The 15,852-nt window shown below is 42.0% G+C and overlaps 1 long non-coding RNA gene across 2 annotated transcripts; it reads left to right on the forward strand.

Moving 5' to 3' along the window:
• The first annotated feature begins 3,355 nt into the window (after positions 1 to 3,355).
• On the forward strand, positions 3,356 to 14,474 carry LOC114818197. 2 transcript variants are annotated; one of them, XR_005661016.1, is made up of 6 exons: positions 3,356 to 3,473; positions 5,991 to 6,454; positions 7,781 to 8,133; positions 9,297 to 9,401; positions 11,371 to 12,935; positions 14,398 to 14,474. It is a non-coding gene; the product is annotated as an uncharacterized LOC114818197 (long non-coding RNA). The 2 variants fall into 2 exon arrangements; XR_003766026.1 differs by lacking the exons at positions 11,371 to 12,935; positions 14,398 to 14,474 and adding an exon at positions 10,825 to 10,858.
• Positions 14,475 to 15,852: the final 1,378 nt, after the last annotated feature.

A 15,852-nucleotide genomic window follows, 5' to 3' on the forward strand; every position in this document is an offset into this window, starting at 1 on the left:
TATTGGAGTCTGTAAGGCACATTAAGCATGCTAAGTGGCGGTGATCAGAACTCTCCTTGTCTGAACCTACTGAGGATCAAAGCAGCAATTATAATGGGATTCTGCGTGTCTCCTATTTTTGAGACCGCAGTCAGATTAGTATCGGAACATGACCGGTCTCATAACTAAGGTGCACTGAGAAGCAATCAACGGGGTCGGTCTTGGCCAGTTCTGGGGAGGTCTAAATGGTGGTCTTTGGGATAACCTTTGGCCTTATGGATTTGGACTCTAAGTTAGAAGAGCCTACCATTTCAGATGCAATCACTTTTGGACACGCTTTCGCAGACAGTCCTAAATGCTGAAAACAGAGAATGGGTAATTCAAGAGGCCTTTCTTTTAAAATAGACTTTTGTGACCCACTAATTGTAAGGTATTGCAAGGTCACTTTGCGTGTGTCATAAAGTTGACTTCCTTATTGGTTGAAGGTCGCAGAAGTAGTGGTTTGCGTTTGATGGAAATAGCTACAACTGTGTCCCTTCCTGCTTTTTACTTTTTTCTTTTGCTTTTTCTTGGCACGTGGTATCTCCACCATTACTTCTGCACAAAGATGTCTTCTGTTCATCCTGAACATTTTTAAAAAAAAATGCAGAATTTTATGTGACTGCTTTTTTGCCTCACAATTATGCTGTGAATTTTACAAAAATTTATTTTCTTTTTTTGATAATTTATTGTACCAAAGCTGTTTTTATAGCACATAGATGTCTGTAACCAATAATGTAGCAGTTCTGCACTTTGACACAAGGTGTAACTAGACCATTTTTAAATGTCAGTTAAAAATTATGGCTGTACTATTGCTTAAACAAAACTGGAACTGTTGTTGAATTCATAGCCAATACATACATATACAGCAATCTCTGTACTGAACATACTAGATTGACATCTAATTCAAGACTAGAACATCCGTTACATTATAAGCATGTTCAGGCTTCTGAAGGCAAAAGGGACATTAGATCCAGATGCTATGAAACCAGCAGTTGATTCTTGTATTCCTGATTAGCTAAACTTCAAACTTGAAGGCAAGACCTGAGGGCTCAAACAGGTCCCAGATGTTAGTCTGAGTGTGACGAAGAGCTTATGTGAGACCTGTTGTTAGGCTGTATTTGAACCCGTGCCTAGTTTTGGGATTACGCTGCCTTAATGTAACACAGTCTGATTGGCAGTTGCTAAATTTCCATCCCCATTTCAAACTGACCGATACTGGGAGAACAATCAGATTGGGCCGAATTAGTGTAAGGAGATAAATAGTTTACCTGTCCAAGAGCAAAAGAAGCCTAGAAAAGAAGCAGTGATCTACCTCTGCCGATACCCTGTTTAAAAAAAAACAAAACAGTAGAACATCGAATACTTTTTACTGGTCAATTCCATGTGGCTAACTAGGTTGATTTTTTTTTTTTGAACAAAAGAGGTTTTTATATTTACAGCAGTGGCAACAGAGAGGCGTAATACTGTGTAGATGTGATTGGATACATGGGGATATCAGTTTTTATAAGCCACAGCTTTTTTTAAAAAAAAACCAAACAAACCTGGGGTCCATATTTCTTTTGTATTGGATTGTGTAGCCTGTGGATGAACATCTTTGAACTTAGAGGTTCAAAGAGCTTACAGTGAATAAAAGGTTATTATCCTGAATATAGCAATGTACAGAGGAATTCAGTAACTGCTGTCTAGGATGGAAGGTTGACGGGTCTCCTTCCCCTACCCCTTTCTCCCTCTCTCCCTCTCCTCTTCCCCCTTCTCCTCCTCCTTTTTTCCTTCCCCCCTCCCCCTCTCCGGTTGCCACATTTTAGCAAGCACCAAAAATTAAAGCAGTTTTTGAACCGATACATGAGGAAAAATCATAAAATCCAATGCTTCTGCATACTGTGTTATGTTACAGTCCAGTTTTGTGTGCTTTACTACACAGTTTGGTTACAGGACTTCTGTGCATTGTAAACATAAACAGCATGGAAAAGGTTAAATACCTGTGTTCAGATTGTAAGATCTAGTCCGGACTTGCTGTGTATATTGTAACGTTAAATGAAAAAGAAAAGCCCTTTGTATTATAGTCATGCAGTCTTATGTATGATAAACAGTTGAATAATTTGTCCTCAGACTCTTTACTATGCTCTTTTTAAAAACAAAAATAATTTAAGAAAAATGTAAACATAGTAAAAATCTTCCTATGCAATTAACCTGGTCCAGGTTATGGTCTGGTAGGTATAATAGGTATAATTTGAGTCAAATATGTAAAACTATTAACATTGACACAGGCTTCAAAAAATTCTGAAAGTAAAAGTTGGAGGTTTAACAGATCACTTTGAGTTTTTTTAATTGAAACAGTATATAAATCATTACTATGTGCTCACAGTTTTCATCTCTGTTTGATTTTAAAGTGGTAGTGTTAAACGTTTCGTTTCAAATTTCATTTTTTGTATGGATGTTGTGGGGATTCACTGATTTTGTAAATGCTTTGAACTATTTGGAGGAAGGTATCAATCATATAAATATAAAATTTGGTTATTACTGTTATTATTTGCCAAATTTTAGTTTGGGAGCATCTCAAATTTTCTTTATGCATTCCAGAGTTCCTTCCACGCTGAAGTAATTTAAGGAAAGTATTTGCATTCCGGAAAACCTACCTGCAGATGGTAGCTCTAAGTAATTTTATATCTATATATAGATGTAGTTGGTATTTGGCAGAGTTTCTATTTGGATCAAAAATGTCATCTTCTGATCTTATGTGACTCAGTATGTCAGGATGATCATTTGTAGCATGTAAAAGTGGACAACTCCTAAAGATTGCTTTGTTCCAGGTAATTGAGTGAAAACTTTCAATTAGGTAACAGCATACTTTAATTTTTGAACTTGAAAATCTGGTTTTATTTTGATTTCAGAATTGGAAATAGGTCGGGTGGATTTGTTTGTTTTTTTTAATTGAGTGCTATAAAAAATTTGTGTCCCCACACAATTATTATTGGTCTCCCCTCTTACCCATAGTGTTGTTGTCTTTAATTGCCCCTTATTGTGGATAAGAGGATGCAAGCCTATTTCTGTGAAAAATTCAAATAGTGTTAATGACAAAGCATAATAATGATAATGATTGTTATGTATTAAGCGCTTACTATGTGTCAAGCACTGTTCTAAGGCTTGGGAGGAGAGACAGACTAATCTGGTTGGACACAGTACCTGTCCCACATGGGGCTCACAGTTTTAATCCCCATTTTACAGATGAGGCACCTGAGACACAGAGAAGTTAAGTGACTTACCCAAGGTCACGCAGCAGGCAAATGGCGGAACTGGGATGACAGCACAGGTCCTTCTGACTCCCGGTCCGTGCTGTAGCCACTAGGCCCTGCTGCTTCACCAAGATCATCAAGAAAAAACCCAAAATATAAAGATGCAGAATGGACTTGCTGCTAAATTGCTTTTAACCCTACCACCCTGATTTTATTTAGGTAAAGAATTTACAGGCCAGGGGTTTTTGTGGGGTGGAAGGGAGGGGGGCCTGGGGGTTGTTTTTTGTTTTTCTCATGGTTGGCTTAATGAGGCCTAGTTATAAGGACCGTAGGTTATAGGTGGCCAGAGGAGTTTAGGATGTACTGTATTGCTCTGAAACCAAGATGATCCTTATGAGAGTTTTCCACTGACACCATATTAAACTAATGCTGCATAGTAGGGAAAACTATTTTGCATAACAGAATACAACTGAAGTTGTAAATAACATAACTTTTTTTTTCTTTTTTAATTAGGTAAAGTTTAAACTGACACTTTATTATTGTTCATTCACTTACCAAAGCATCATCATTTCAGTTGAAGCCATTCTACAGTGCTTTTCTCATCCCCATTGTGGTCTGTCATAATAATAATAATAATATTGTTGGTCTTTGTTAAGCGCTTACTATGTGCCGGGCACTGTTCTAAGCGCTGGGGTAGATACAGGGTAATCAGGTTGTCCCACGTGAGACTCTCAGTCTTCATCCCCATTTTACAGATGAGGTAACTGAGGCACAGAGAAATTAAGTGACTTGCCCACAGTCACACAGCTGCCAAGTGGCAGAGGCGGGATTCGAACCCATGACCTCGGACTCCCAAACCCGTGGTCTTTCCACTGAGCTACCCTGCTTCTCTGACACTTTCTCACGTCTAGAGTGGACACCTGTCCCACTGTCCTGATCCACAGAGACGACCCCTTGCTATTTTGTCTGAGGGAGTTTAGGATTCTGGAACTTGCCTGGGCTAAATTAAGGATCAAGACTTGTTGGTGTATCAGTTCAGGATAGTTCAGCACGTGGAAAAAGTGGCACAGATTTTTCCCAGCCATTGGAACTGGGAAGCTCCATGCCATTTATTACAGGTGCTTGGATGATTGTAAATTAGTACATGACACAATCCTGGACTTAAAAGAGCGGGTTTGTTGGGGATGTGACTTTGTGATTTGAACCTTCTATCAAAGGCATTAGGGTAGGTAACTAAAAATACTGTAATGAGGACTTGATTTTTAAAGATCCCTCCTGTGGTTTTAGAACTAAAAAAAAAACTTGTTTCAGACCAATACAGTAGTCTGTATTTCTTTGGGTTTGAAAAACATTGAATTGTTTTATCAAGTGGAAAAAATTGTGGCGTAGTTTTTGATTGGCAGACTAAATTCAGATTCTTTAAAGGCATTTGGGGAACTCAGTCTGGGAACCAAAGGTCAATCCTAGGCCTTGCTAGAATGCACCCAAACCACAGCAGCCCCCGGGACCATTATCAGCATTACTCTCTGGCCTGCCTGGGGCCTGGGATGGCCTAGAGCTAAATCCACATTTTGGCCATCCCCCAACTGTTGGATTAAGGAAGATTTTTGTTTCTGCAGTTGTGGTTGGGACTTCTCCTTTCTCTGTATTTCTCTTCAAGGGAAAGTTTGATACAAATTCAGGAATTGTTCAGTGTTGCTATTTCCAGGAGCTTCTCTATTGCAGGCTCCACTGATTATTGTCATTATTGTCATCATCATACTTGTTAAGTGTTTACTGTGTGTCAAGCACCATTCCAAAGACTGGAGTAGTTACACGGTAATCAGGTTGGACAGAATCCCTGTTTTATGTGGGGCTCACAGTCCACATAGGAAGGAGAACAGCTATTGAACTCCCATTTTACAGATGAGGAAACTGAGGCAGAGAGGTTAAGTGATTTTGCCCAAGGTCACAGAGCAGGCAAGTGGTGAACCTAGGATTTGAACTCAGATCCTCTGGCTACCAGTTCTGCTTTTTCCACTAGACCCTATTGTTGCACCCTTAGAAAGAAACTATATCATAATTACTAATCTGATGGTTTGTCAGTTCCCTTCTGAATTGTGATTAAGGGTACTGATGAAGGCATTTCTGTAGCATAGAATGTGAAGTTTTTGACTACACAAAATCTAGCCTCCCCTTCAGCATGCACCTTTCTGGGCATCTGTCACCCAATGTGCTTTAACTTAATAAAAATATATTTAAAATATATTTTTAATTAAATATAATATAAATAATATAATTAAAATATTATAAAAAATCTCTGTGATTTTTCCCAAGAGGAGGTAATGTGGCATAGTAGAAAAATCACAGCCCTGGAAGTCAGAGGTCCCAGGTTCTGGTCCCGCCTCTGCCACCTGTCTAATGTGTACCCTTGGGCAAGTCACTTAACCTCCCTGTGCCTCATCTATAACGAGGGACGAATAATACCTGAACCCTACCTCTCAGGAGTGTTGTGAGGGGTAAATTAAAATCAAGTGCTTAATACAGTGCTCTGACCACAGCACTCAAAAAGTACCATTGACGATCTGTGAAGGAAGGAGGGAGAAGGGTACAGTTTGCACACTGGTTGCATACGTATTTGAATGTGACCACATTTATCACCATTTTCCAATTAAAAGTAAATTAATACTATTCTCTAGGTTGCCCGCCCTTGATATTTTTTTTCTTCCCTATTCCTTCTGATTCTAATTGACCTAGGTCCCCTCACACAGGAAAATATAGCATAGAAGAGGAAGATAGCCAGGAAAAGATGAGGGGAGACAGTAAGTATAACAAAAAAATTTGCTGAAGATAAGTGTGGATATGATGAATATTGTTGTAGTCTTCCAAACCGCATTATGGTGCCAGATAATTTTTAAAATACTTAAGACTTTCTTCAATAGTGGCATTTCAGAAGGCCGGCAGATGTCTTGAGTGTGTTCTTCGCTAGTTAGAAGAAGCATCAGAAGGTAAGACTGCCAAAGCAAGAAGGGAATTGTGGCATTTTATTTGTCTAATTAGGAGTCGCTGAGTGTGAAGGAGAGTTGGTAAGTCACAGATGAATAACTATTAGCAACTATTCTTTACAGAGCAAGGCTTTCTAATACAAGCTTATCTTAAGGAGAGGAAAAGGATATGAGAAATTAAAAAGCTTGAATCTTCAGATAAAGTGAACAGTTTAGGTAAGCTAACGCAAATTCCCAATCGGTTTAAAGCAAATGAATCTGTTAACTAGGATATGAGGGTAAGAGAATGTTTGAGAGTTTTTGTGCTCCTTGGAAGAAAAAATGCAGTTTAGTGTGCACCAAATATAAGTTCATTGGGAAAAGACTCATATTAGTTTGGGCGAGCATATTTACGGCTCCTTTGTAAATAAGTTCCCAAATTTTCCAAGCCCGTCATCCTCAGGGAGGATACCTTATTAGTAAAATGAATGAAATCAGTCTCTCCTGTTCACTTTTCTTGGAGTGATTATTTCCAAGGGTTATAAGTTTGATCTCCTATAATTATCTTTAGTCTTTGTTGTTCTTTAGAAATTTAACCAGGCTAAACAATGGAGCATCATAAACCCCAACTGTTGGAGTTGTTTAAATAGCAGCCCAATTATATTTTAGAACCAGGAGTACATTTTGGGCTGTACTTCTTTTCCAACACATACTTGTCAATTGCTCCATAAATGCCAAGTCAAGCATCACCCTATTCTACCCAGTTTCTAGCATATTGCATCCATTTCTTCCCCCAACGGTTTGGTCATTGGATTGGTCTTGTGCCACTTCGGCCTACCACGTAGATGTTTTCTCATTTCAAGGTGGGTGGTATTCTGCTTACAGTTAGGCCTTTCCATCTTCGTATACAGCTTAAATCATATCTTCAGCTCTTGTTTGCTTCCAAGTTCTTAGTTCTACACCTTGGCTAATGTTACCATACAGCATTCCAATCTAAATATCTGATGCTGGAGTGAAGGAGATTTTTATTTGTTTAACCTTTGAGTTCACTAAAAAGTAAGATCTGAAGTGTATAAAAACTGGTTCGTGGAACTCCTCTTAACACTGAGATGTTCAGGCCTTATTTCCTATCTGAGGTAAAAGTCACTTTTTACTTTTTCTTCACTGCTTTCTCTGTCTTTGACAAATGTAAATTCAGCTCAGTAGTATTTAGTGAACGCCTATACTGGGTACAGAAGAGTAGTATGCCAGGTGTTCAGGAGAGTACAATAAAAGAAACAGGTAGGAGTCCCTGCCCTTGCTCCTATATCTCAGACAGGCAGGACGCAGATTGTATGGATGTAAGCAGTTATCTTGTGCATTCAAAGAGGATGTGATGCATGTAATGGGAACAAGAGGAAATGCACCAGTTGCTTGCCATTACTGCTAATTCCCTCTTCCAGGTTCATATTGTTGAATTGTTACTTCAGTTTGGCTCTAAGGAGCACTGCTGAGATTATCCTCCAGGGAGTATACAGCATGGGCATCCAAAAATATTTATCCTTATATTATTCTTAATTTTAGATGAATCACACATTCATTGGACAATAGATGGAATATCCAAACAGCTGCTCAGTGGAGACTTGAACTGGGAAAACTTCAGATGAGAGACAGGAGAAACCTTACCCCAAATGAAGCTGAAATCTCAAAACTACGTGACAAAGCCCCGGATATTTGGGAGGTAGCAGTAGAAGATGGCCCATTGTGCATTAATTACACGGTGTCTCTGGGAACTGAAGCTTTGTGAAAATTGGGACACCAAGGGAGACACAGAAATGTTGGCAGGCAGTGGAAACTATTGTCAGTCACTGACCCGTCTCAGTCAAACTCAGAAGACACCACTAAAGCCTCAGTAGCACCATCTTCAAATCTGAAAGGTAGCTAGATATTTAGTGTTCATGACTTAAGGAATTTTTCCTCTTGAAGTTTTTCAACAAAACAGCAAAGCAGTCCTGGCTGGTTTTGACCAATTTTTCAACCATGGTTAAGTTCCCTTACGGTAGATGGTATAGCATAGGCTGATTTCTTGTTTTGAAGTGTTTCATAGATGTTTTTCAGCATCATCTTTCACCTTTTGTCATTGTGTTACTACATTTAATGTGTTATCACTCTGGGAGAAACAATACCAGCAGTCTGAGCCTTTTATGATGAATCCATCACATCCAGTTTGGGCTCCTGCTCAAGCCTGTACTGAGGGATAGTTGATTCCAGTTTTCCCAGGGAGTAGTGACCTGCCACGAGGCCACATCAGATTTGATGCTATTTATCTGGAGACTCTTTTTGCCCCACAATCCAAGTCCATAAGAGCAAACCCCATGGAGAAAGTCTCTGAGAATTGGAAGCGAGTTTTGCTAAAAAGACATAGAGTGCCCTCCCCAGATATTGCCCTGGGGGTAGCAGAATGCAGGTTGTCACTTGGGGTTCAACAATCTTATTACCCAACAAAGAGCCCTTTAATAATAATAATAGTGGTCATTGTGGTATTTAAGTGCTTACTATGTGCCAGGCACTGTACTCCAGGGTGGAGACAAGCAAATTGAGTTGGACACAGTCCCTGTCCCGTGTGGGGCTCTCAGTCTCAATCCCGTTTTACAGATGCGGTAATTGAGGCACAGAGAAGTTGTGACTTGCCCAACGTGTCACAGCAGACAAGTGGCAGAGTCAGGATTAGAACCCATGACCTACTGACTCCCAGGCCCATGCTCTCTCCACTACTCAGCGTGTATACTTTTGTTCTGCCTTAACCATCATTGTTTTTTCCAAAATAGACCTGCCTGTACGTATGATAACACCTGTGTTATGGCTTGCTCGGTACATCTTGGAAGTTGCTTGAGCCTTTTTCTAGGTCATCCCCAGTGCTACCTTGAGTGATAAGTGTTGTTGGGGTGACATAAGTCCTCCACGTTTCTGTGTGACTGGTGAAGTTTAAGAGCAGAGCTCATGCCTATCTGCCCTGGTGTTGCAATCACTACTTAGCCCCTCATCTTGAACCAGACTGATCCTGAGATAACAGGGGCATGGTTGATTTCTCTGTTTCCAGAGACTCCAGTCTGACAGCCACCCCTTCGGTTTGGATCTCTTGAAGCATATGCTCTGATGTTTTTTGCTGATGATCGCCTCTTAGATCCACAATGAGCTATATGAGGTATAATCAAATTTGCTTCTAATTATATATTTTCAATCACTGCTATTAATTGAGGGCTTACTGTGGGTAGAGCACTGTAATAGGTGCTACAGTACCATAGACTTTGCTGACCCAATCCCTTCCCACAAGGAGCTTAGAGTCTAGAAGGGGAGACAGACAAATTACAGATAAGGAATGGCAGAAGATAAAGATAAGTTAATAAGTGCTGTGGGGCTCAGGATGGATATCAAATGCAGCAGGGAGGGTGAATAGGGGAGATGAGAGCTTAATCAAGGAAAATATCTTTTTTTTTGTTGTTTTTTGTTCAGCAGGGCTTCTTGAGAGTTGAGTAACAGTACATTTAGGTATAAACCATTACTTTTTCAACTACCATAATTGTGGGCAGGACAAGAAAGAATGTCTGCAGCTGAATCTTTACTTGAGGCCCATAGCAGAAGTTTGCCTATCATTCATAATAATAATAATGTTGGTATTTGTTAAGCGCTTACTATGTGCAGAGCACTGTTCTAAGCGCTGGGGTAAACACAGGGGAATCAGGTTGTCCCACGTGGGGCTCACAGTCTTAATCCCCATTTTACAGATGAGGGAACTGAGGCACAGAGAAGTTAAGTGACTTGCCCACAGTCACACAGCTGACAAGTGGCAGAGCTGGGATTCGAACTCATGAGCCCTGACTCTAAAGCCCGTGCTCTTTCCACTGCGCCCTGTCAATAATCAAATGTTTTGCCCATCAAGCCTCTTATTTGAGGCCCCAGTACCCAAACCTGAAAGAAACAGGTTGGGGTTGAGGAGAAACTTCTTATAAACTCTTGCCACCTTTTCCTGTTTTGCAGCAAAATATATTGATTAGACTTTCATGAGAGTCCATTACTGTGGGAAAACTTGAATGTGGTTGCTGCAGAGAAACACTTACCTCCTCTAGCCAAAAGCTGAGAGCAATGAGTATGGAAGGGGTGGCATTAGAAAATTCAGGCCAAGCTAAAGCCAGTTTTGTGGGATTTTGCAGGTTGACAATTAAGCAAATGCTCCTACCCATGACCATGTTATTGTGATGTTAAAACTTCATGAAAGATGAATTCCAGATTTTCTTATAAAGCCAAATATAAACTACTAATTTAGTAGCACTGGCTTCTTTAGCATTAAATTCAAGAGCTATAAAAGCAAAACTAACCACAAATCATAGAACAGAAATTTAAGATTTCCCTTTGGTTCTTAAGTGAACCTGATGAATGAGAAAAGTCATGGGCACTGCGGTTTAATTTGAAAGCAGACTGTCAACTTACTAATAGGGTTTTCTGTGCTAATAATAATGGTATTTGTTAAGCGCTTACTAAGTGCCGAGCACTGTTCTAAGCGCTGGAGTAAATACAAGGTCATCAGAGTGTTCCACGTGGGGCTCACAGTCTTAATCCCCATTTTACAGATGAGGTCACTGAGGCACAGAGACGTTAAGGGACTTGCCCAAAGTCACACAGCTGATAAGTGGCAGAGCCAAGATTAGAACCCAGGACCTCTGATTCCCAAGCCCGGGCTCTTTTCCGCCAAGCCACGCTGCAGGTCTGAGAGCGAAGCAGCGCATTCCTGGGTTTTGAGCACCAGCAATTGAGCAGAAGTACAAAGGTCTGGATTTTAAAGATTTTTCACTACGGATTTACCGTTTGCCACTGTGCCTCCTTCTCTCCATCTCTTGGTAAAGATATCTTCCCAACTGAAGCCTGGTTTGTCCTTGTTAGTTTTCATTTATGTTTTGTATGCTTCTATTTTCCCTTTAGGTGTAGTGGTCATCTTAATTGGTTGAAGATGTCACTGTTGGCAGAGAGGACCCAGCCAGCAGGGTTTGGGTGGAAAGAGTGGGCCAGGTGATTAAAATCACTGCCGCCTTCCTTCCTGCTCCTGAGTCAGAATCTCACCCGCCTTTAGTACCTCATTCAAGCCACACCTTTCTTATTCTGTCTGTGCTCTCTGCCAGGCTCATCCTGCAATTGAAGACTCCCAGCCAACGTCAACCAGAAGAAAGTCTGAATTCTGTTGCTAAGTGAAACTGACTAGAATTAGAGGATCCTATTTAGCCACTCTGTACAGCTGGTTTCTCCTCCCAAATGCTCAAAACAGAAGGAAAGGGATAAATTTCATCCAATCCTGTAGCACCAAGTGTCAAGTGACCCTAGAGGGAAGTTGAGTCTATTACCTGGGGGGTTTTATTTTATGCTTTTTGGTATATGCAGCATTATGCTCTGGGATGATATCCGGGTTTAAAAAAAAAAAAGGTATGAAGGGGTAAAGGAGGAAGGAAAGTCCCAGGAGAAAAATGTGAAAAAGGAAATAGAGAAAGCATAGGGATGAGAAGACTGAGCCTCCAGGGTCAAGTCACTGGGAAGTCTTTTCTTGATTATTTGATCAAGTCTCACCAAATTTGCTAGTCCCACCAAACATTAAATAGGCCTCCGGTTTAAGCAGAGAATAGCCAAAATAAGCTAAAACGCATCTAACTGACCTAATTTAAGATGTCAGCTACTTAATGGGACCAACCGGTGAGGTCCCTGTTGACTTCAGTACGAACTGCGCTGCAGCAACATCTGTGGCTTCCCCGCTTTGAGACTCAACCCGCCCTGCTCATGACTGGAGGGAGGATGGAAGAGATTGGTGGCAAAGGAGACCACTGGTAGAAAAGGCAGCAGGGGCAGAATTGAGCCGTGCTTGTGGCAGCCGGGGTTGTGAGGAAGCATCAGTGGCAGCCGGGGTTGTGAGGAAGCATCAGTGGCACATGAGGGTGTTGGGCTGGTGGGGAGGGTATCTGAGACTGGGTTGGGAAGGAGTGCCTGGCATCGGGTGAGAAAGGGGCAGTGAGTTGCCTAGGACCAACTAAGACTCTGATTAGGTTGTCCCTCGACTGTGACGTTCATTTGTTTGGTCTTTGGCCCGTTGACCTTACCTGGTTTGGCCTGGATGATGTGGGTAGTTTACCAACCTCAGTATAGTCTAGCATTTCCCCTCACCCATGCCCAGTAAGTTAAATGTTTTTGTGCAAATGTTTCTGTACAAGGAAGTTTCTATAAAGGTGTCGGGTTTGGGGAAGAGGGAGGGAAAGGTATGCCGATTGTTGTCCACCCATTCCCTATCAACTAGGCTTGGTGTTTGTAGTGTGAGGATTTTTTTGTGTTCATTTTTACCCCCTAACCCTTGAGTCATTTCTGTTGTCATCAGTTAGGGTAGGTTGCAGTCTGGAAAAACCAATAAAGGGCCCAAGGCAGGTGTCTTTAGACCCTCATGTAAGACTTGAGACCCAACAACAAGTGACATTTAATATGTGCATAACTGAGGCCCACCATCAAACGTGTTCCTCTCCTTTTGTGCACCACAAGAATTTGAAAGCCAGGGTTTAACTTCAGAGAAATAGCTCTTATTTCAGTAGAAACGAGATGTTGAAGAATTACCAAGAAGCTGATTCACCCTCTAAATTTACCCCTCGGACTCACTGGAACCTATCTGCGTGTATCCTTCTAGCAACTCTCCAGTACATCACAAGGAGATCAGGTAACTGGGATTAGATAAACCAACAGTCGAGTGTTACATAATGAAGCTATTACTAAATTTCAAGTGAAATCTCGGACCAAAGACTGGGGTAGAAAGCTAGTGAGCTGGCCATTGGTCAGGAAAACTTCTCTGGCTAGGAAGAGTAGAGATTGATAAAAGCACAGTTCCATGTAAATTTGAAAAGGCATTTTGGTTTGAGCAGCAGTGTGGCCAATCCGAACACTCCCTTCTGTGTTTTAGGAAGTCTATTAGCTAGTGATTCAAGGTAAATTAATGTTTTAGTGCCCTAAATGATAGCCTAGAAGCCCTAAGGGGTTCATACCCTTCTTATAGAGCCATCATCCAAACCACGCCCCACCTTAACTTCCCAACTTCACCTTTGAATGCCCCTTCTTACAACTTTGCCAAACTTCAATCCTCTCTCAGAAGCCTCCTAAAGCCCATCTTTGGCAGGCAGCCTTCCCTGGCTAACTTCCCATTGCCTGGGTCACATCACCTTTTACAGTTTCCTCTGTAAGCTTGGCGACAGAGGGAGGTGAGGGAAGCAATTGCCCTGGGCCGAGGGAGCTCTGGTGCTTGGTGGGTTGCCCAAGTCCTGGGGATATGAAAATAATAACAGTGGTGCCGTATTATAGTTCTTTAGTACTCAAAGTGCTCTCGTGTTAACTGGACTCTGAGGAGGGAGAAGGGGAAGTATTCTGCCCCCATTTCAAAGATGAAGAAACTGGTATAGAGAGGTCGAGTGAGTTGCTGGCGGGTGGCAGGCTTAGAAGTCTCCTTTGGCCTTCAGACTGGCCCTCTGCTCACGATCATTCAAGCAATTATATTTACTGTGCACTTACTATGTGCAGAGCACTGTACTAAACCGTTGTAAGCTGCTTGTGGTCAGGGAAGGTGTGTTTTGTACTCTAACAAGTGCTTAGTTAAGTGCCTTGCGCAGAGCAGTGAGGCTAAGTGGAAAGAGCCTGGGCTTGGGAGTCAGAGGTCATGGGTTCTAATCCCGGATCTGCCTCTTGTCAGCTGTGTGACTTTGGGCAGATCACTTAACTACTCTGTGCCTCAGTGATCTCATCTGAAAATGGGGATTAAGACTGAGCCCCATGTAGGACAACCTGATCAACTTGTATCCCCTCCAGTGCTTAGAACAGTGCTTGGCTCATAGTAAGCACTTAAAAATACCATCATTATTATTAATTAGTAAGTCAACAATGCCTAAACCTCCTTCTTCCAATAACTACCTTCCAGCCGATCATCTCTCCCTTGGTCAGACGAGTCAGTCAATAAAATTTATTGAACACCTACCCTGTGCCGGCCATGTGCCTTTGGGAAAGTATTATTAAGCCCTCTTTTCCCTGGCTCCCTCTCTTTTTTGTGTCGTGTTGGTGCCTGGATCCGGGGCACTTATGTACATATCTATAAGTTATATTTTATAAATTGTGCTAATATCTGTCTCCCCCTTTAGAGTATAAGTTTGCTGTGGCCAGCGAATATATCTACCAACTGTTGTGCTCTCCCAAGTGGTTAATACTGTGCGACACAGTAAGTGCTCGAATACGATGTAATCAATGGATTACAATAGAATTAGTATATATGACCCCTGTCCTCAAGCAACTCTCAATCTAGCTAGGAAAACACAAACTAAGATAAAATATTAAGTAATCAATATAAAGGCGGGTACATAAATGTTCTGGGGATTATGAGTTCTTCAGTGCTCAGTTGGTGCAGGAGAGGCAGTTCGGAGGACATAAGGCGGTGAGAAATGGCATCATATAGAGGAAAGAGCATGGGCCTGGGAGTCAGAGGACCTGGGGTCTAATCCCAAATCCCTCACTTGCTTGATGTTTGGCCTTGGGCAGTTCACTTTCCTCACCTGTAAAATGGGGTCTAAATGCCTGTTCTGCCTCCCCATTAGACTCTGAGTCCCTTGTGGAATAGGGGCTGTGTTCAACCTGATTATCTTGTTTCTACCCCACTGTTAAATACTATGCTTGGCCCATAGTAAATGCTTAACAAATATCTACTTATAGAAATTAATTAGGAAAGACCTCCTGGAGGAGATATATCAGAAAGATTTGAAACTGGGGAGAGCTGCGGTTTGTCAGGGAAGAAATCCCAGTCAGGAGGAGAGGTCACGTGATTTGGGAGCAGGGCGGAGAGAAAGAGATTTTGCTCTGAAGTGGTAGAATTCATGGCTTTGCCCATCCTGGGTTTACGTGGGTTCTGATTGTAGATTCTAGGGACCTGGGAGACCCACTCTCCCAGGTCCCCACCAACCTCAAGCCAGCTCTCTTTCTAATTATATGAGATTGGAATTGACACTGAGTGTTTATTTCCAAGCAGTGAGATTGGGTGAGCAAGATTAGGTGAGCAGCTGGCCGGTGAGTGAGCATTTGCAATATGGGAGCTGTATGGACTGTAGCCAAGGTCCCCTGAGGGAGGTGGGAATGGGGGGCATCACTGGCTTTCTTTGCCTCCCACCCACCTGGCTGGCTGCCCAGCCCCACATATCACCTCTCGAAGAAGTGGTGCAGCAGGCTAAGTCCTGGGGAGGGGAGCCAGTCACCTGCCTTGCCTTTTCCTCCTGTCAGTCAAGTCATTGGCCTTACAGCTGCTGCCATCCCAGCCCTAGTTGAACCTCCCATTGCTAGCATGGAATCTTGCACAGGCTAATTTTGTCCTTGGATGATCAAGCCCACCCAAGTCCTATAAAGGACCTCTTCAGGAAGACCCCCAAAGGTTTGCGTGGTGAATGTGATTGCAACACTTAGCAATGAAGTACAAAAGCTGATGCTGGGCCAGCCATGCCATAGAGGGCTTCCAGAGAATTTACTCACTAGCCCCGGGTTGCACTCCTAACCCTGGTCTTAGGCCTTACTGTTACAGATTGACCGAATGAGAGTGTATGGGTATATTTTTT

This window comes from Ornithorhynchus anatinus, chromosome 18 (assembly GCF_004115215.2).
Source record: "Ornithorhynchus anatinus isolate Pmale09 chromosome 18, mOrnAna1.pri.v4, whole genome shotgun sequence".
Taxonomy (NCBI): Eukaryota; Metazoa; Chordata; class Mammalia; order Monotremata; family Ornithorhynchidae; genus Ornithorhynchus; species Ornithorhynchus anatinus.